This window comes from Pseudorasbora parva, chromosome 23 (assembly GCF_024679245.1).
Source record: "Pseudorasbora parva isolate DD20220531a chromosome 23, ASM2467924v1, whole genome shotgun sequence".
Lineage (NCBI taxonomy): Eukaryota > Metazoa > Chordata > Actinopteri > Cypriniformes > Gobionidae > Pseudorasbora > Pseudorasbora parva.
In genome coordinates this window covers 12,883,238-12,904,635 of record NC_090194.1, presented here as the reverse complement: position 1 = coordinate 12,904,635, position 21,398 = coordinate 12,883,238, and the positions used below count along the sequence as shown (strand labels likewise).

Here is a 21,398-nt window from a genome sequence, read left to right as displayed (position 1 = left end):
GTTGTGAAAACTTGGCAACCCTTTCTGCAAGCACGCTGGAATAAGTAACGTTAGAAGAAAAAGATGAGTGTAAATGATCTTTGCCGGTGTTGTAAAAAATAATTTAAGGATACACAGAGTACTTACAGACACGATCATAATTTCTGAGCGTAATAGTTAAGGTGAATGCACATACGAACAAGTTCTCCATTTAGGGTTTGAACAAATTCAACCCAAGCGCCTTTGATGACGTGGATGATTACGTTACTGTTGATCATCTGTCCGTCATCAGCTAAAGCCAAATTAAAGACATTTTTAAGAAATTTGATTGAAACCAAACAGTTTCTGTTCGGGCATAATTACTCCTCTATGGATCAAGTCCAGACCGAACTGCCTGAGCTCAAATGTTGTGGCTGAGTTTGCCTGGCATTCAGACTACTAAAGGGGTACCCAGTGCGTTAAAAAGTGACGCCTAGGGATCCTAACCAAGTTGGGAGTGAGAACGTGTTGGAAACATGGGGGTATAAATACACAAGGGCTAACAAAATTACAATCAAGACTAATGAACAGGAGAACCAATCTACATCTACCACATAACCTAACATAGGAACTGAACATAGGCAGTGAACACAGAAACAATAGGAACAGAAAACATTTCAACTTAAAAGTCCCAAAACACAAGACAGGGGAAGTGAAAAGTAGCTTGTTATTTTACAAAACAATTACTACTTATTTATTGTCCATCACTGATTTCTTTAATATTACCCTGTAGCCTCTAATTCTATTAAACTTTTGGGGTTGTTTAATGGAGCTTGCACATTATTGGCTGGCACGTCTAAAAACATCTATTAGTTGTCACGAGAACCCAACTTTAAACTAAAGGTGATCAATCACAATGTTGTTTTCCATTTCACCATCAGAGTCTGCTCTTAATCTTATTTTAGCTTTATGGTTACATTTAATGACAGAATAAATCTCATTATTGTAGATCTTGTTAGTCAGGATAAACCCTTGGCTTTACTTTTAACCCCACCATCCCTTCCCTTGTACCAGTCAACGCCCTCTTTCATGGTATTGCAATTTTTTAGCAATCCTAGATTTTTGGGAGCATTGTAAATTGCTCTTAAAGTAATTTTCTCTCCCAGGCTAGTCAAGTTATATTTTAGGCTGTTTAGAACATAGCAAGGTCGTCATTACTGTTTTTTTTCCCGGTTTCTTTTGATATTACTAGGCAACAAAGACCTGTCCAATAGAACTGTACTGACATTTGCATTGCAGATAGTGATCTTGCTGCCACAAGAAAGCTGAGAGGACAGCCTGATACGGCCTTGTTGTTCCGGAATCCTGCTAGATTTTCCCGCAGAATGCTTCTCAGCATTAGTGTCAGCTCAGCCATTTTACTGATACTTGTAATGATACCCAGGACTTTCTAAACTTTAGAACAGCTTTGATACTGACTCCACAGAGCAAATACAGATCATCAAATTTAAAAGGACAACCACGATCTGCCCTGAACAAAAGTTGAGTTTTAAATACAAAGTAACATTTAACTAAATTAACATAATTTAATTATATTCATGTCATACCAAACTTGACTTTCTTTAAAGGTGCGGTATGTAGGTTTGACTAGTGGTGGAAATGGGTACTGTTGTTCAACTTCTAAATATTGGAGAGTGTTGTTTCCCTCTCCTTAGACTTGATGCACAGGCAACAGGAGCGAGCACAATTGACAATGAAAGCCACACTGTAAGAGTTGATTTATCCGCATTTGAATAATCTCTCGTACATCAAGATTTTTTGTAAATGCTGAGGCTTTTTAGGTTGGGTAGAATCTGTGATCTCTGACCCAGGTTGTTTGCTGAAATTCTGCGATGCGCTGTGATTTCCGCCAACTGGCAACCTGTGGTGTCAAATACTGTTGGGTAAACTGGCAAAGTGTGTTATCTCACAGACCAAAACAAAAACAGACATTCCAACACGGAGCACACATTTCAAAGTAGAATAACTGGCTGTAGCACTGTTTTTCTTAGAAATAAGTTTAGCATTTAAACATTTAGCATGTTTCCTACATATCTGCAAGCATATTACGGTGTTTTTATGCTTTAGCAAAGTGAAAAACTTACATCCAGCTGCGTTAAACTGTGAAACACAAAAGGAGATGTTTGAAAGAATGTATGGTAATATGGTAATATGGTGATTCGTATCAATCAGTGTGCAATATCGTGGAATGTATACGCCAAAATGAGTTTTGACGTGTGTATGCTACGTAGTTTTTCGCGTGCATATGATACGCACTTTATGGCGTGCATATGACACGCTTTTGAATAGGATGGGAGTGGTGGAGTGGGTGGTTCGAACGTATAATATGCCTTAAAGTGCGTATCATATGCACGTGAAAAACCGCATACCATATCCACGGCAAAACTCATTTTGGCATATACATTCCACGAGATTGCACACTCGTACTCGTACACATTTTCGTGAGATCGGGCTCCTAAATTCAGTTAACATTTTCAACATTAAAAACATTTTGACCAGTATGTAGACGAGAAGAGACAATATATATTCATCAACAACCTTTTTTTTCCATGACTAAGACAAGATGATGACGAGACTGCACCAATGTCCAAAAACGCTGACTAAGTAACATGCATTATTGTTGACGAAAAAGGACGCAACTAAAATGTTTTGTATAAAATAAAAACTAAGATAAAATCTCTGTTCATTTTGGTCTACAATCTTCTCTAGTTTTCCATCGCGAGACCAGAGCCATTATGCCTTCAAAATATTCTGAATGAGTTTGCGCTGTTGCTCAAGTCTTGTTTCAGTCTCCTGTGGCTGCAACACGAAACTACACAGAGCAGAAAACAGTTGCCAACTGTCGCGCATTTTGCATGAGTCACGAGCGTCCGGCTCTGACTCACGCTCTCACTCTGGCAAAGTAAATCTCACACCAAATTTGTATAGTTTTAATATGAAATTCAAACTATAAATAGCGTTTTGGCGCACTTAATGTGGCATAACATTTAAAGCCAGAGCCGTTAAATAACAGAGTTGCGACAAGCGTTCATCTCCCAGCGGTGCACGTGTGGTCACGTTGCTCATGGAGCTCTCAATAGTTCCACACAAGCCAGCGCTGTCAATACATTTGAATAGACAACAGCTTCACTAGACAGGAAAACAGTACAGTAATGAACTGTAACAAGTTCGATATAGTAAGGAAGGAAGAGGACACAGGGGTCGGCTGGACTGTTGATGCGTATCTTTATTTTCTCTTTCTCAATGTCAATAACACACTTCTTCGTGTGTTCTCAGTCAAACTCATAAGCAACAATAACTTCCGGTTCGCGGCACTTCCGGCTTCCGGGTAAACTCAGTCTCTGTGTTCTCGCACCAACAGTCCGACTCTCTCTCTCCCTGGTCTCCGGTTCCGCTGGTGTTTTATCCCGTCTCCGCGCTCATTACTGGAACAAGAGACAGGTGTTATTGATCTGCGTCCAACCCACTCACTTACCGCTCGTCCCGCGGCCCTCTCTCCCGCTGCAGACCTCGCTGAACCACGCCCCCCTTGCCACATACCCCCACCGCCCGACTCAGGCCGGGGAGCCGTCCGGCCTGCAGCCCCCCCCCCCCATTTCTGGAGAGGAAATCGGCCACAGCCATCTGAGCACCCGGCCTGTGGACCACCTTGAACTTAAACGGCTGAAGAGCCAGATACCAACGGGTGATCCGCGCGTTGGTATCCTTCATGCGGTGGAGCCATTGGAGAGGAGCGTGGTCCGAACAGAGAGTGAACTCCCGCCCCAGGAGGTAATAGCGGAGAGTAAGAACGGCCCATCTGATGGCCAAACACTCCTTTTCTATGGTGCTGTACCTAGCTTCCCTCTTGGAGAGCTTACGGCTAATGTACAGCACCGGCCGCTCTCCCCCCTCCACCTCCTGGGCCAGGACTGCGCCCAGCCCCCTGTCCGACGCGTCAGTCTGCAACAAGAAAGGGAGAGAAAAGTCAGGGGAGTGTAAGAGCGGCCCGCCACATAGAGCAGCCTTTACTTGGGTAAAAGCCTGTTGACACGGCTCCGTCCACTGGACCGTATCTGGTAGCCCCTTTCTAGTAAGATCAGTCAAAGGGCTGGTGAGGTCCGAATAATTTGGTATAAACCGTCTATAATATCCCGCCAGCCCCAAGAACTGTCTTACCTCCTTTTTGGTCTTGGGCCTCGGACAGGTTGCAATTGCGGCAGTCTTATCAATTTGGGGACGCACCTGCCCATGACCCAAGTGGAAGCCCAGATACCTTACTTCCACCCGCCCAATCGCACACTTCTTCAGATTGGCCGTGAGCCCCGCTCTCCTCAGCGACCTCAGGACCGCCCTCACATGCTGCATATGCCGCTGCCAATCGTGACTATAAATCACTATGTCATCCAGGTACGCAGCAGCATATGCAGCATGGGGACGCAAAATCCTATCCATGAGTCGCTGGAAGGTTGCGGGCGCCCCGAACAAGCCGAAAGGAAGCGTGACAAATTGGTGTAATCCAAACGGCGTGGTGAAAGCTGTTTTTTCTTTGGACAATGGAGACAAGGGGATCTGCCAATAGCCCTTTGTTAAGTCCAGTGTCGAATAAAATCGAGCCGTACCTAACCGATCAAGCAACTCGTCAACCCGCGGCATTGGATACGCGTCGAACTTCGACACAGCGTTCACCTTGCGGTAGTCCACACAGAACCTGACCGAGCCGTCTGTTTTGGGGACCAAAACTATCGGGCTCGCCCAGTCACTGTTGGACTCCTCGATTACTCCCATGTCGAGCATTGCGCCTAATTCGTCCTGAACTACTTTTTTCTTGTGCTCAGGCAAGCGATACGGCCGGCTGCGAACTACCACGCCCGGCTCGGTCTCGATATGGTGCTGAATCAAGTCGGTACGTCCCGGTAGGGGCGAGAACACGTCAGCGAATTCCGCCTGCAATTTCGATAAGTCAGCGAGTTGTAACGGTGAGAGGTGATCTCCCCCAGGGGCCAATGCGACTGATTGTGCTTTAATGCTCGCCTCTGGCCCGAGATCATCCTCTCCCCCGATCACCGTTGCCAACAACACTGATTCCACCTCATTCCATTTTTTTAGCAGATTGAGGTGGTATATTTGACGTGCCCCGTTCCTATCGGATCGTATCACTTCATAATCGAGCTCTCCTATCTGCCGTGCGACCTCAAACGGCCCCTGCCACTTTGACATTAATTTTGAGCTCGACGTTGGGAGTAGAACGAGCACTTTCTCTCCCGGTGTGAATTTGCGTAGTTTAGTACCCCTGTTATATGACCGGCTCTGGCGGTCCTGGGCTTGCAACAAATTCTCCCTAGATAGCCGCCCCAATGTGTGGAGTTTTGTTCGCAAGTCCATGACGTACTGAATTTCGTTTTTGGCCAACGAAGGCCCCTCCTCCCAAGTTTCTCGTAGGACGTCCAGCACCCCCCGTGGCTGTCGACCGTAGAGAAGCTCGAAGGGGGAAAACCCCGTGGAGGCTTGCGGGACCTCGCGCACAGCAAATAAGAGGGGTTCTAACCACCGATCCCAATTTTTGGCGTCTTCCTGTACGAATTTACGGATCATGGATTTAAGAGTGCGATTAAATCGTTCGACCAAGCCGTCTGTTTGTGGGTGATAGACGCTGGTTCGAATGGATTTAATGCCCAATAATCCGTACAATTCGCTTAACGTGCGTGACATAAACGCCGTGCCTTGATCAGTGAGGATTTCTTTCGGAATCCCCACCCGGGAGATTAAACGAAACAGTGCGTCCGCAACACTCTTCGCCGAGATGTTGCGGAGAGCCACTGCTTCCGGATATCGTGTTGCGTAGTCCACGATAACTAGCGCAAAACGATGTCCGCGTGCGGATCGCTCTAATGGCCCGATGAGGTCCATCGCAATTCTCTCGAAGGGGACCTGCATTAATGGTAGGGGGCGCAATGGCGCTTTTGGGGCGGCCAGTGGGTTCACCAACTGACATTCAGGACAAGACGCGCACCACCTGCGCACATTGTCATGAATGCCTGGCCAAAAAAATCGGGTCATTAAACGATTCAGCGTGGCCGCCTGTCCCAGGTGGCCCGCCATCGGGTTAGAGTGAGCCGCCTGGAAAAGCATTTCCCGGCGGCTCTTTGGTACTAACAACTGGGTTGCATCTAGCTTTGTCTGAGTGTCTTGGGTCACTCGATACAACCGATCCTTAATTATGGCAAAATAAGGATACGTGACGGGCAATGCGGGTTGGAGGGACTGACCGTCGATAGTGCGGACCTGTTGGAAAGCATGTTTTAGAGTCTCATCTTGGGACTGCTCCAGAGGGAAGTCATCGCGGTCCGAGAGAATCAGTCTCTCAACCCCGCTCGGTTCCCCTGAAGCTGTTCCCAAGGGTCCCGTATCAGTCTCGCCAACCTGCACTCGCACCGCCCCGTTCCTAGCCTTTTTTCCCCAAGCGGCATCCGCGCATAACGACCCCAATAACGCCGAAAAGGCGGGCCAATTCGTCCCCAGAATTAGCGGATGCCGGAGGTGGGGACTAACCGCCACCTCAACACTATGCTTTTTCCCCCTAAACTGTATCGTGACTGGGACAACCGGATATTCCACCACATCCCCGTGCACACACCGCACCTTAACCATGCGGCTTGTATCCAATGCCCCAGGCTGCATCAGGCTTTGATGGATCGAGGTTTGGTTACATCCTGAATCCACCAAGGCCTGATATGTACCCCCCTTGATACTTACAGGAATTTGGTACTCTCCTGCTTGATCGGGGGTGGTCCGCTGGACGTCCGGGATCCGGATCATTGTCCCGATGTCCATCCTCGGACATCGGTCCACAAAATGATCCGGATCACCGCACCGCCAGCAGGCCAGCCCAGGCTTACCCGCCACCCCTGCGGCGGGGAGTGGGTTGGAGGATGAGCGCGGAAAGGGGGCGGAACCAGAGCCATTGTCACCACCAGCCCCCAGTGGCCCCGCCCCCCTGGACGGGACCCGCGAACTCCCAGACAGTCCAAGGCCCATCCCACCCCGGCCTCTGGGGGGGACGCGAGGAGGGCCTGGAGGGCGGGACCTGGGGAGAGGGACAGGTCGAGAGAGAAAGAGAGAGGGGGGAGAGAGAGAGAGAGAAGTTAGTGGGGGTTCGCCGACCCCCGGGCACGCCACCAGGTGGTCCTCCGCCAGGTGGATGGCCGTCTCCAGCGACGTGGGCCGGTGGCACTGGACCCACTCGGCGGTCTTCCGGGGAAGCCGAGTGATGAACTGCTCCAGCACCACCAGATCGACAACATGGTCCCCGTCGCTGCCGCCGGCCAGCAGCCATCTGCGGCACTCGTCCCGGAGCTGTTGGGCCAATGCGAAGGGTCGACCGGCCTCACCCCACTCCAGGGAGCGGAAACGCTGGCGGTGTTGTTCTGGGGTCCGGCCGACCCGCTGAAGTATGGCCCGCTTCAGGTCGTCGTAGTCCAGGAGGTTCGCGACCGGTAGATGTTGCGCGGCCGCCTGGGCTTCGCCGGATAGAAGGGGGATGAGGCGCACCGGCCACTGTGCCCGGGGCCACCCGCAGGCCTCCGCGGCTTTTTGGAACAGATCTACGAAGGCCTCGGGGTCGTCTTCCGGCCCCATCTTCTGGAGGGGCACGTGCACCGGTGCGCTGGCCCGCCCAGCGGCCTCGGCGCGAACCTCCCGGTCCATCCAGCTCCGGAACCGCTCGCGGCCCTCTTGCTGGCCTTGGACGATGGCCTCGAAGCGGCGCTCCTGTTCGGTCCGAAGGTCCAGCAATGCCTTATGGTGTTCCTGGTGGAGGACCGCGAGGGAGTTGATGATCTCCGCAAATGGCGAGGCGGAGGGCGTTGTCATGGCGGCGGCTCTGTCCTGCTTCCTTCCCGGGTTTCGGCACCAGTGTAACAAGTTCGATATAGTAAGGAAGGAAGAGGACACAGGGGTCGGCTGGACTGTTGATGCGTATCTTTATTTTCTCTTTCTCAATGTCAATAACACACTTCTTCGTGTGTTCTCAGTCAAACTCATAAGCAACAATAACTTCCGGTTCGCGGCACTTCCGGCTTCCGGGTAAACTCAGTCTCTGTGTTCTCGCACCAACAGTCCGACTCTCTCTCTCCCTGGTCTCCGGTTCCGCTGGTGTTTTATCCCGTCTCCGCGCTCATTACTGGAACAAGAGACAGGTGTTATTGATCTGCGTCCAACCCACTCACTTACCGCTCGTCCCGCGGCCCTCTCTCCCGCTGCAGACCTCGCTGAACCACGCCCCCCTTGCCACATGAACATTTTGAGGAGATGTTTTGGTAGTAAAAACTTTTGTGCAATAATTATGGTCCATTAATGAGCACTTAAAATATTTTTATTTTCCAATCTATTATTTATTAATTATTTATATTACTATTAGTGTACTGATTAAGGTTAAAATAGAGAATTCCAGTGCAAAGAGGCAAATTTAGAGTCACTTTGTGGCTGGAAATATAATAATTTTCATTTGTAAAATGGTTTACCCATTTTATGCTTGTAGCCAATGGCTCTTTAATAAATAAATATACATGTGTCTAAACGTCTCGGTTACGTATGTAACCCTCGTTCCCTGAAGGAGGGAATGGAGACGTATGTCAAACTTAGACCGATGAATTGGGATCTCAATTCGTCAGTCTAAGTCCGACGTACGTCGAAAGTGACCGACTGAAAGGGAATGTCTCGGTTACGTATGTAACCCTCGTTCCCTGAAGGAGGAAACGGAGACGTATTTGGAGACGAATTGAGATCCCAATTCGTCGGTCTAAGTCCGACGTACGTCGAATGGGACCGACTGAAAGGGAACTAGATTTCCTTAAATGTGAAATTTAAAAACATTAATACCCTGCATCCTAATATTTTAACTTTATTATACTTATATAGGCACAAAAGTGAATTTTAATGAATGCAAGCAAATATAATTTAACCCAAGAAAAGTTTAAAATAGTGCTTAAAAAGGCAAACTTATTTACCCTTATATGTACAGTAGGCTATATATATTGATTTGAGAATTGATACTGGTCAAAATTGATAAATTTAACAGAGTTGCATTCAGAAAAAAATCCTTCAACAAGTGTATTTTGTCTGGTAATTATGATATTTAACCAATATTTGAGATGTGTGAAATACTATTTGACTAAAATGACATTATTTCTTTTAATCGACTAAAACTTGACTAACTAAAAAAGATATGTGAATGACTACGTATGATTTTTTATTTTATTTTCTTGCTTAACAAACATGCAGACAGCACCAAAGCTGCTTTGCACACAAAACCCAGATTACCTTGATTTTGAAGGCAGCTTGGCAACAGTGGAAAATTTTGGTCTTGTGTGGCCTTCATTAATCATAGTACGAGTTCATAGAGTGTACATTCAATTAATCACGCCTCCGAAGAGGAATGTAAGGGCACTCTAATTAAATAAATGGGGTCTGGGTTGTGGGGTCTAATATTAAATCAATAAAAATACAAGAAGTGTACACAGTAACCAGACTACCATCGAGCTCTGGCACATCACTGATCTTCACAGGGTGAGAATATCCTTTCCTCTGCCACTGGAAACATAATATTTGAAAATGGCTGTTTATTTTAACTACGTGGTTTGAAGGCGCAATGTCATGCGATTATTTGGGGAATATATCAGTGATAAATGGTAAATGACCCAAACTAAAAGCAACGTTTTTTAATGCCCATTTGGATGCTTCTTATATTTTAGCATATAATGCTTGCACAGTCAAGATATATTTCACCTCATGCCGAAAGGAAGTGTTTGCATTGCTGTAATTCAATTGTCTAAATAAGACATAGAATACACACATGGACAAATGATTAATGGTTTAATTTACAGGTCATAAGAAAGAATTTTAGCAAGATGTTTTGTACCTGCATCATACATTTACTTTGAAAATGCTGCATCCTCATAAAAGACATTTTTCTTTTCAATAGTCAAAAACCGTGGACATATTTGCTTGGCAGAATATAAAAACTGTGATAATAATGTGCTAAAATTCCTGTAATATCATGAACAAAAATGTGCTAAAAAAAGAACTAATTAAATTCATAATATCATTATAATAATTACTAAAATGAATATAAAAATATGCAAAAAAAAAAAAAAAAGATTATAATGGGACAATTTTGCCTTCCATTCTAGACACAACTTATACTTGTAAATAATGTAAATGCTAAGTAACTGAATGTTCTGCAAAATCTAGAGTTTGGAAGTTGAAATGTTTCGCCACATAATATCGCACGCACTGTAATTCTCTGAATCTTACTGTAGTTGACAGAACAAGGAAAGATGCTAGACAATAGGAGAGAGAAAGAGAGACAGAGAAAGAGCATTTTTTCTTCACACACTCCCAGAGGGTAACAACGGACAACTTAATGCCTGTATGATGAAATGGAGGTACAATTGTCCCTTCTCCTTTTTCTTTTGTGGATCGTGGACACATTTTTCCATCCACACACAACTCTTTAATGGTATCTTGCTAAGAGATTACACACATCTTATTGTTCTGTGCCACTCAATTGTTGGATAAGTCTATGATTGTGTGAAATACATGCTTATGAGGAATATACTACATGCATAGTAGATTAAGATGAATATACTACAAGAATAGCAGTATATAAATCCCCTGTGGTAGGATTGGGATTATCGTTTAGAAGAGCAGTAGTGATTCTGTGATCGTTACATAAGAAACTGGCCTACTGCATCTTAAACAAGATCAAGCTATGCAAACTGTCAATCACCAGATCCACTTCATTAATCGGAATGGCAATAAAAAGTGCTGTAAATGTTCTAGAAATTTCGCCTGACTGGATTCACAGGATTAGGACACGGATTTGTTTTCTACCCAATAAATACATACATATATATATATATCAGGCATAACATTATGACCATATTAGGCAGCAAGTGAACATCTTGTCCTCAAAGGGCCTTAAGGGCCATATTGTGATGGCTAGACAACTAGGTCAGAGCTTCTCCAAAACTGCAGCTCTTGTGGGTTGTTCCTGGTCTGCATCTATCAAAAGTGGTTCAAGAATCAACATTGGTGAACTGGCGTCAGAGTCATGGCTCATTGATGCACGTGTGGAGTGAAGGCTGGCCTGTGTGGTCCGATCAAACAGACGAGCGACTGTAGATCAAATTGCTCAAGAAGTTAATGCTGATTCTTATAGGAAGGTGTCCGAATACACAGTGCATCGCAGTTTGTTGCGTATGGGGCTGCATAGCGCAGACCAGTCAGGGTGCCCATGATATTTTTACCTCGGCATCTTTCAGCCTCACTTTGGCAATGAAAGAAATTCCTTTCATGCCTTTGAAATATTCCTTTTCTTTTGCTTTATTTAGTCAAGTGGCTATTTGATTTCTTTATCGTCGTCCTTTTGTTGATAGATTAGAAATCACAAACATTTAGCACTCTCTCAAACTCATGAAATGCTGAACTTGAGGTGTACTCTGTCTGCTTCTGTCTCCCCATATATCGACTGCCATATATGAACACTCGTCAGCATGTAGCGATTTCCTAAAAAGTCTCATCATAACCATTTTGCTCTTAGACTCAGGACTCAGATCGTCGTGATATCTCAGGACAGTAATATTTCAATGAGTACGACAATTTTCTGCCTACCATCCCATTAAAAAAATCCATGAAAAAAACATCCTCTCTCCCTCATTACAGTATGTGTAATCAATTACTGTATTACTGTAACGTGTAGTCAGTTTTTTTTTCTGTGTTCCGTTCCTGCGTGAGTGACCAGTTAGTTTCCTTTTTTTATTAATTAATTATTAATTAGCTCTACACCTGTTCTGTTTCAGTCAAGCCTCCTCTGTGTTTCATAATCCGGTATCGTCTTTTATTTTACGTGGTTTTGCATACACCCACGTGTGACTTATATGATATAATTTAAGTGTGCCAAAGTGTTTGTCCACATAATATATAAGGTCAAAACAGGCTTTTAGATATGAATAGCAATGCCGTCGTTTTGAAAATATGCATATTGTTAAAGTTGTGTCTTTTCTAAGTTTTATAAAAATGAACTAAAGTTTGCCCTTCTGCATGTGAATTTCACAGCACGGTTCAGTTAAGACTGATATAATTCTTTCTACAACAGTCAAATCAAATCTAAGTGCAGGAGGTCAGACTTAGAGCGCTCACATGCACACATCACACACACACACACAAAGGTTTTAGCAGTCTGCGAGTAACTATGTTACAGGCCCAGGATTGTAATGGATTTTTCTCACTAATCCCTGTATGTCCCTTCCCCATCCATATTTACCTCTGGATTTACACTTCAATGATGGGGGTGCACACCATGATAATGCACCATACACTTCTGCCTGGATGAGACTGACACCTCCTACTGTATATGCGAAGGTATATTTAAGGCTTTTATTTACTACATACACATTAATGTGTATGCAGCACCCTTGTCCATATCTGTTCTGTTCTGTTTTTTTTATAGAAAAGACAGAACTGCCCAATTTTGCTTCCAAGGCTAAAAACAAGTTGAGGCTGAGGTTAGGATTACCAAAAGGCTTATATTCCAGAGGAAATATTTCGCAAGAGGAATTAGATCCGGAAGGAGCCGGATCTGAGCACGTTCTCTCAGGTTTGATTCCACAGGGAGGACTATCTCCATTTCCAATGGAAATGATATATGAACCAGTCCAATTTACATGACTATACGCAATAAAAATACGCATCAAGCGTGTCCTTAACTTGAAACCTATTCACCTTTCCTTTACAGCTATCACCTTAACCATGTAATCCCCTTTATCATCCAACACTTTTCACATCCCCCTCCCTTTCTAGGTCGACCGCACCTCCTTATCACATACGGTTTATTGGAACTCTCCAACTAAAGCCTCAATAAATCCATAAGCCTATGAAGATGACAGTAGAGGGAATATATGATATGTGCTGAGAGTCGCATCCGTATGATAGGGCATATACAGCTCTGAAAAAAAATTAAGAGACCACTTAACATTGAGAAATCATTGTTAAGTGGTCTGTTAATTTTTTTTTCCAGAGCTGTGTGTGTTAGTTTGTGGCTGGGGAATGGCTCATACCTTGCTTTCTCCTTGTCATCCCTGCCAGGCGCATGACCAGTGGTGCATGAGTGTGTATATATATATGTGTGCGGTCTGACAATACGACTTGTCCTCCGCTGTGTCCCACAGGCATCTCCAAGAGAACGAGAGAGACAGAAAGAGACAACTAACTACTTACGGCAGCCTTCAGACACATGGGGCTTCGATTTCCTGCGTTAAAGGTGAAGTGTGTAATTTTTTTCGATAGTAAAATACTATCCTCCTAGATCTGTGTAACGTGCAGAGACAACCATAAGTAAACTGTCCTCGGGTAACTTCATAAATGGTATAAAGACTGCAGCATGCAGCCCATCATGCTCAAAAAGGGACGCACTTGGACAAATACAATAATGACCATAAAAATAAATAAAATAATATATATTATATATAATAATATATATATATAATATATATAAATAATAAAAATATATATTAGGGCCAGGACTTTAAAGCGTTAATTAAGATTAATTAATTACGGGAATTTAACGCGTTAATTAAGATTTAATTACGCAAAAAAATAAATAACATAATTTTAACCACACTTATTTTTGCACCGCGGAACGTTTTTCAATGAATGAGTTTCGACGGACCGATTATACTGGAACACCAACTAGCCTTCACGAGTCATGACAACATCAAACCATAGTGAACATGAACGAATTCAGACGCTGATGAGACCGCTTTACTTGGCCCCGTGGGTGGGAAATTTTGTTTTAGGAAATGAAAGGATGGAAGCGTCGACAAGAGCATGGTTGTGTGCAAGCTATACAACAAGGAACTTGCGTATCACCGCAACACATCGAGCCTCAAATATCACAAATATGCTTTTGCTACACTTAATAGCAAACATTGCACTGGTCTGCTGGACTGAAATAAATAAACAATATTTTGTTGATTAAGCTTATGTATTCAGTCATTATTCAATGATATACTAAAAATCCATGTGAAAAATTACTTCTTATTGTTGTCAGGTCAAATATTTATATGCAATTAAAATGCGATTAATTTTGATTAATTAATTACAAAGCCTCTAATTAATTAGATTCATTTTTTAATCAAGTCCCGGCCCTAACATATATATATATATATATATATATATATATATATATATATATATATATATATATATATATATATATATATATACTTAGAATAATTTTCACCCCCATTTTCAGATCTGAGAATAAATTTGTAGTTCAATGCTTTTGAATACAGACCTAAAGTTGTTCTCTTGAGTTCTCTTCTCTCTCTCTAAGAATGTTATAATACTACGTTTATTGTAAAGCATTAAACTGTAAATTACTCAACAACCCCCCCCCCCCATTTTACAAAATAATTTGGACTCAGAATTGCTAGAAAAACAAAGCTGTATGTCTAATTAAGTTATGTTCCAAATTTGAAGTTGATATCACAAAAACGGACTGTTTTCATGACTCAATGTCCAGTTTCAACATTTTCTTTTCACAGGAATTTTGAGTTTAAGCTTTAGAATAATACAAATTATTTACTTGTTTAATTGTTTTTTTTTTTTTTTTTTTTTACATAATTTTGTAATATGATTTGGTTCCCCTTTTACCAAAGATAGCCAAAATTGCTATTTTGTCATACTTTTAGTTATACATAGACACAACTATGTAGAGTAGTATTTTTCATATCTCAGAAAAATCCAGATCCATGCATAACTATCAATTCACTGCATGCTCACGTTGTTAACATTAAATGCACTTATACGCCAACAACACAGACATTTGATGCAGTTTCCCTCACTGCCTGCGGTTTCGACTTGTGACCGGTAACAAACAAACACACTTGCAGAACTCTGTAAATGCTCCGGAAAAGCAAAAAACGAAATTTTGTGGTCTAAAAAACGAAATGTTAGCACTGCTGACGGCTTCCATAACCTGAACGAAGTGTAAATAAGTCAATATGCATAAAATAGCATTAGACCCCCCTTTAAATCACATTCTTCCATTCTGGTGTGCAATGTTTTTCCCATAATTCATTCAATTGCCATGGATAAAATCAAGTCTTACCCTACATTTTTGCTCTTCACTTGGAAAAACATCACATCATGGGTGTAAAATAGATAGCAACTGGCAGTAAACATCGATTTTAATGAATGTTGCAGCTTTATTAAAGACAAGATATGTATAATGGGAACGGAGTGGAGAGAGCAGACGAAGTCTTCAATGTCTCTTGTTTGTCTGCCGCGTGTTTTCGATAAACAGAGTTGCTTTTTAGTGTGAATGAGAGGTCTGTATTGATTTGCAGTTCCTTAAGATGCCCCTAAGGCAGAGGCAGTAGAGACTGGAAGAATAAAACAATGATTATGCATTTCTCTCTGTCTCTCTCCATCTTGTCTCCCACACAGCTAAGTCTGACTTCCCACCATCTGCTGACAAACCTCACAGATACAGCGGCCCTCCTTGTCTGGTTGCCATCTGACTACAGCAGTCAGAGAATGATTTGCATGTTATTTGAATATCACACTGCTGACCCCGCCCACACAGTCACAGAGCAGCGCTAAAACATTTTCTGCTTCTTTTTTAACAATATAACAACTTTCATGTTTATTGGCTTTTTTTCACATTTGAATGCCGCCCATTCCAGTCAGAATTTATAGTTTTGTTTCAGAAGAGAGAATTAAATAAGACTGCATCTGAATCAGAGAGTGTTTTTTGTTTCATAAAATTGCTCTTAACTTACTGACCTATCAGTTTTCTGTGAATAGACTGTATACACATTAGAGAGAGAGATAGTGTGTGAGTGTGTGAGTAAGAGAGAATGAGGGAGGAATGGAATTTTTTTATGCATGTAAAAAGCTCTATTCACATAATGGCTTTTTATGTGATTAATACCACCATTGACAAAATAGGCAAATGGATTTTTTTTGTTCTGTCTGTGCAATATCCATTTGGATTTCTTCTGTGATTATAACCAGGGCAGATCCGAGCCTAATCCTGATGCCCCTGTCTGGATCTGCTCTCAGAGGTGAGGGCTTTGTGCGCAGGATTGGGCTTAACTCTGACATCGTTACGAAATCTTCACAGCCACTGTGACAGGACAACATGGTTTGAGAGAGTTCAGTGAGGTGAATTTAAGTGATTTTTTAAAAATGAATGAGTATTACCTGCCTCAAAGGCTAATGCACAAAAGCAAGTTATTATTAGGAAGTTAATAGCATACTAAAATATGCAGGCCTAAATACAGTGCAGTAATATAAAAAATATATATCACCTTTTATATCTGTACCTGTACATTATATTATATAAGTGTTTAGTTGTTTTGTTAAAAAATGAAATGAAATAAAAGAATTAGATGCATCAGTTGTAGTGTGTTTATTGAAATAGCACTGAAGTCTGAATATACAACTCAATGTTTGCAAGAGGTTCTGTGCTAATAGCATTTGAGGGTATGTTTACATGCAACGTATAAAAAACTCCTTTGCATTTTTTCACTTATAGACGACAACGTTGTCAAAACACGTTCCCACAGATCCGTGAAAATGACTAAAAACGCTGTATTATTCATGCCAGGCCAGTAGTTTGCGATGTCACTTTATAAAGAAACACTTTGCGCCTATAGACTGAACGTATAACATGCACTGAAAAAAAATGTGTTTGATTTACTTGATTTAATTGTGTACATCGGTCCTACATGAATCTAGCCTGACAAGCCAGACCCACATCAAGATGTTTGGTCTGGAAACTCACCATAGACAGGGCTCAATCCGAGGGGTGGGATAAACGGTTGTCTTTCAAACTCCCTCTGCACGCGATAGGATAGCGCTACACCAACCAGAGCAACATGAAGGTGAAGCAGAGCTCGCTGACAGATTAAACATTCACCGGTCGGCTAAACTCCGAACACATCTTCCCTTTTTAAGAATGACTTCAGTGCCGCTCTTTGTTCTTTTCTCAGAGAAAAGCTGAACTCCAAGTCTTCCAGAGTCCCGGTCAGAGCTGATTCGAAAGACCGCCGCCGTTCACCAGTTTCTGTGTTTACTAGAAGCACGCAAACGCAACTTGGCCGTCGTCATTATGGCCCCGCCTGTCGACTCTATACACGATGTGATTGGGCCGTCCAGATTCTGAGGAATACAGCTCAGAAGGGTATTGAGAGTTCCTAGACGACACTTGCGGGCAAATTAAATTTGCTGCCGCTAGGGTTCGTCTAGATTTCTAGGCTAACATGAATCAATTAAGTTAAACATTATTTGTTCATGTAACTTCAACATCACGGAATTAATACATTTTAAGCAATCCAATTAAGTAGTTTCAAAGTGATTTTTATATGGTTCCCTGACATGATTCAGGCATTCAAATCATATATTCATTCATCTACTTCAGTTTAATATATTTTAATGTTACACAACTAAATTATAATACTTCAGTAGCTAGTTGACAAACTGTTAGCTAGCAATAACACACATTAGCATATTAAATGCTAAGCATTTAAAGCTCTTTCAGCAATACATATTTGACATTAGCTGTATCAATCTACAGCCTAAGCAAATTCTCCACTCTTTTGTACAATTATAACCCAATGTAATTATAGATTGGTTAAATAATTCCAACCTAATTAAACATTAAACACTATAAAACACAACCAAATCCCTCGTTTCTAATCTTGCTTAAAAATACATAAAATTATACTTTTACATATAAAATAACAACATTTTCTCTCTCTTGATTTAGCCATATGCAAAGCATGATGGGAACTAATAAGCCCCGCCCAGTTTAATTTAATGCAACACAAATCATTTATATAACGCAACACAAATTAATAAAGTTTGACTTCAATTTGACTTGGATTGAACACAATCAAATTAAGTTACGACAAAATGTATTAAAATTGTGTTGCTTTAGCTCTTAATTAAAGGGTTACTTCAGCGATCAGCATATGGCTTTCTATCAGTAGAAACCTATATTCGAATGATCGTGCTCCCCGCTCTCATAACCCCCTGAGACGAGAGATTTATGCATTTTATTTCTGGAAAAATTACTCCGGTGACGCAAATATCGTCAATTTGCATCATCGGTAAAATGTTTGGCCAGAGGCTAAAGACTACAGCCAGCAGAGGAAGCTATTTCCGCATGTTTTCAACTCGCACATGGGGGATGAGGTCACACTCACAGCTCAGCTGGGCTCAGGCATTCATGGAAACGGTGCGGCCGGTGGAGCAAAGTGAGTATTTTATCTTCTCAAGTTAATTCCTAAGTTAATCTTCCAAAGGCATGAACTGAAAACACGCCAGACTGAACACGCGCTGAGAACTACTGCCGCGAGCGTGGACGCGTTTACCTCAGCTCTCATCACGAGCCCATTCAGCTCATCACGATGCGTGTAATCTGACTCCTGCTGTATTTGTGCTGACACTTCCTCAGCAGCCAAATCACAATATATATTGAACAGACACGTTCAATTCAGTTTTTAATTGTAGTGTCTGTTCTCTAACTGAACTGATTTTATGATTATGAATGCGTTGGTGGGAAAATAAAAGTGATTCAGTAGCAGTGGCTTTGGGAGTGGCCTCACAGGGCACCGAAGCATTCTGGGAATTGTAGTCTTTTATCCCCATGAGACAAAAATAAATTTTCTGTCTTTTCTCAGTCTAGAAAGTATTGTCTAGCAAACAAACTACAAGCAAAAATTTTCAAAGTGCATTGTGCATGACATCACCATGTTCACAAAATTTACTTTTTTGTAGTTTACACAGAGACAATAACAGTATCATTTTCAAAAACTTGCTCTTTGGAACTCCCTTAGGATAGACATTTCATTTCCAAACTGCCAAATGTAGGCTAATGGTAGCACTTTGCTTTACAGTCCTGTTCCCCATTTACAAACTATGTACTTATAATAATTGCAATAACTGGGTAGTAACTAGGTACCAACCGTGATCTACTGTATACCTAACCTTAAGCCATGCACAGTTTACATGCACAGCTCTAATTGGCCTACTGCAGTTGCACTCACTCCCCTAAACCTCACTCCCATCCGGGTCATGGCACCAAATGTAATCAGTCCTACTCGAGCAGCTCAGAGCGGGATTCAAACCCGGGTCTCCATCTTGGGAGACGGTTGTGCTAACAAAGATGCTAAAGATCGTAACCTTCAGCGTCAAGTGCTAGAATGCCTCTTGAGGCAAGGGGGGTAAGGTTTAGACATACAGCTCTTACTGTCCTATGCTAGACCTAACAGTTTGTTGAGTTACCAGATAGCAGTCAGTAAGGCAAAACTGGAGCTTACTGAGCTTCAGACACAGGTGATAAAGTCCCGTCCTCACCTGCACCACACTATACTTTGGGGTGGGGTGGGGTGGAGATATAGTGCACCGTTATATGTATGCGTGTGTGTGTGTGTGTGTGTGTGTGTGTGTGTGTGTGTCTGTGTGTGTGTGTGTGTGTCACCCCTTAGAAATCAGGAACAGGGACCACAGGAAAAGCATGAAATCGAAACAGAGCATAAACGTGACCAATGAATTGTCTTTGAACTTTTTCAGCCAATATTGATGTACATGATGTGCATTAATCAGTATATCATGTAATTAATTAATTAGATTTACAAATGATTATGATTATTAGCAGTGTTTGCACTGTATCTTTCAGTATGTGTAAAATAATACATTGCAACATTAATAGCCTAAACATTAAATGTCCTCATCAGTATCATCTAGCTATTTTGAAAGAGACTTTTCCACCTTGATTTCTATTGAATCTATCAGTTATTCCTTGCCTCCATTTTCTGTGCCTGCTGATATCCTCTCGGTGTTCAAACATGGCTGTGTGGGCGTTTAGCCATTCGTTGTGCTCCACTGACTGCTCAGATTATCGCCATCCATCATTTGTTTACACTTTCATTTGGAAAATCGAGCTGTTTTACTCCCTGAAATTATAATTTGTCCCCAAGGCCACGTAAGGTGAACGTCAGCTGTGTGTTGTTGTTTTTTTTGTACTCTTAAGATGCTTTCTCAAGTTGGAATCGACCTCTCTGGTCTGTGGTGCGCATCACATGGTATGCTGACGGACGTTCTTTGTTTTGCCTTTGTTTTACGCCTTGTCTTTACTTGTTTGCAGAGATGTGAAGGTGAAAGGGAGATGCCAGAATAGCTGGCGACTTACGTCAGTGTAAGAGCACGGCGGGATTGATGCTACAGGCCGAGGCTTTTGATGTCATATGGGAACTTTGTCATTGAAAACGTTCTCTGCAAAACCTCAGGTTCATAAATGAAAATATAATATAACCTAAAGATACAATTAGATGTACAAAAGCATAAGTGTTTTCAGAAAACACTTGCAACAGAGCGCTGGAATACTGCACATATAGAAAATGAATAAATACATCAGTCTGACTCTATAATGAATTTAATTATATGATTTTATTTCACTGACAGACCTTAATAACAACAAAAACAAATTATTATTGTAATAATATTAACAACAACAAGGATATTATTAAATAGTAGTAGTAATAAATTAGTGCTGGGCAATCATTCATCATTATTATAATTATTATTGTGTATATAAATACACACTCGTTGAGTATATTTAAGAAATATTTGCATGTATATATATATTCACACATTATTATTTGTATTATAATAATTAATAATAAATATTATAATAAATAAATTATTTAATAATAAATAATTTAGAAATAGTTTTATAATAATAATAATAATAATAATAATAATAATAATAATAATAATAATAATAATAATAATAATAATAATAATTTTACAGACCTTTAGGATTTTGGGTCAAGGTTTGAGATTTGATGAACAATAAATTAAATTATAGAAGCATTCATAAAGAAATATAGCCATAGGCTCAGAAGGAATATGGACACTTTTCTGCTGATTTTGGGGAAAGATGTGAATGGATTTTAAAATGTCTTAATGTGCTAGCGGAAAATATAATAAAATTAGCCAAAATATTTAATGAACGAACACACAAGGGGATTTTGTGAAATATGGAAATGTGCAGTGCTTCATATGGAATTCTAGAGGCGCATATCCCGGGCGGGCCTGCTGATACGACGTTAAAATTGAAGGTGGAACACGCATGCATGAGAAAATATGACCTATCTATGCATGATTTATGGGGCACTTGAGAATTATTGGTATCTGGTCTTGCTCTTTTAGAGATAACACAGACAGAAGCTTGTATCACTGATGGTGTTGGTAAGACACGCTGACCTACAAGTTCTGCTCATGCGTGAAACCACAGGGAGTTCTCAACAAGAGCCACTGTCTGTGGT

At 41.8% G+C, this 21,398-nt stretch overlaps 1 long non-coding RNA gene across 1 annotated transcript in view; it reads left to right on the top strand.

Moving 5' to 3' along the window:
- Positions 1-16,248, top strand: part of LOC137063113 (uncharacterized) — a 93,876-nt gene extending 77,628 nt beyond the window's left edge. Inside the window, exons 3-4 of the long non-coding RNA XR_010901346.1 lie at positions 13,227-13,318; positions 15,508-16,248. This is a non-coding gene — a long non-coding RNA (uncharacterized lncRNA). The remainder of the gene's footprint in view (positions 1-13,226; positions 13,319-15,507) is intronic.
- The last annotated feature ends 5,150 nt before the right edge of the window (positions 16,249-21,398 follow it).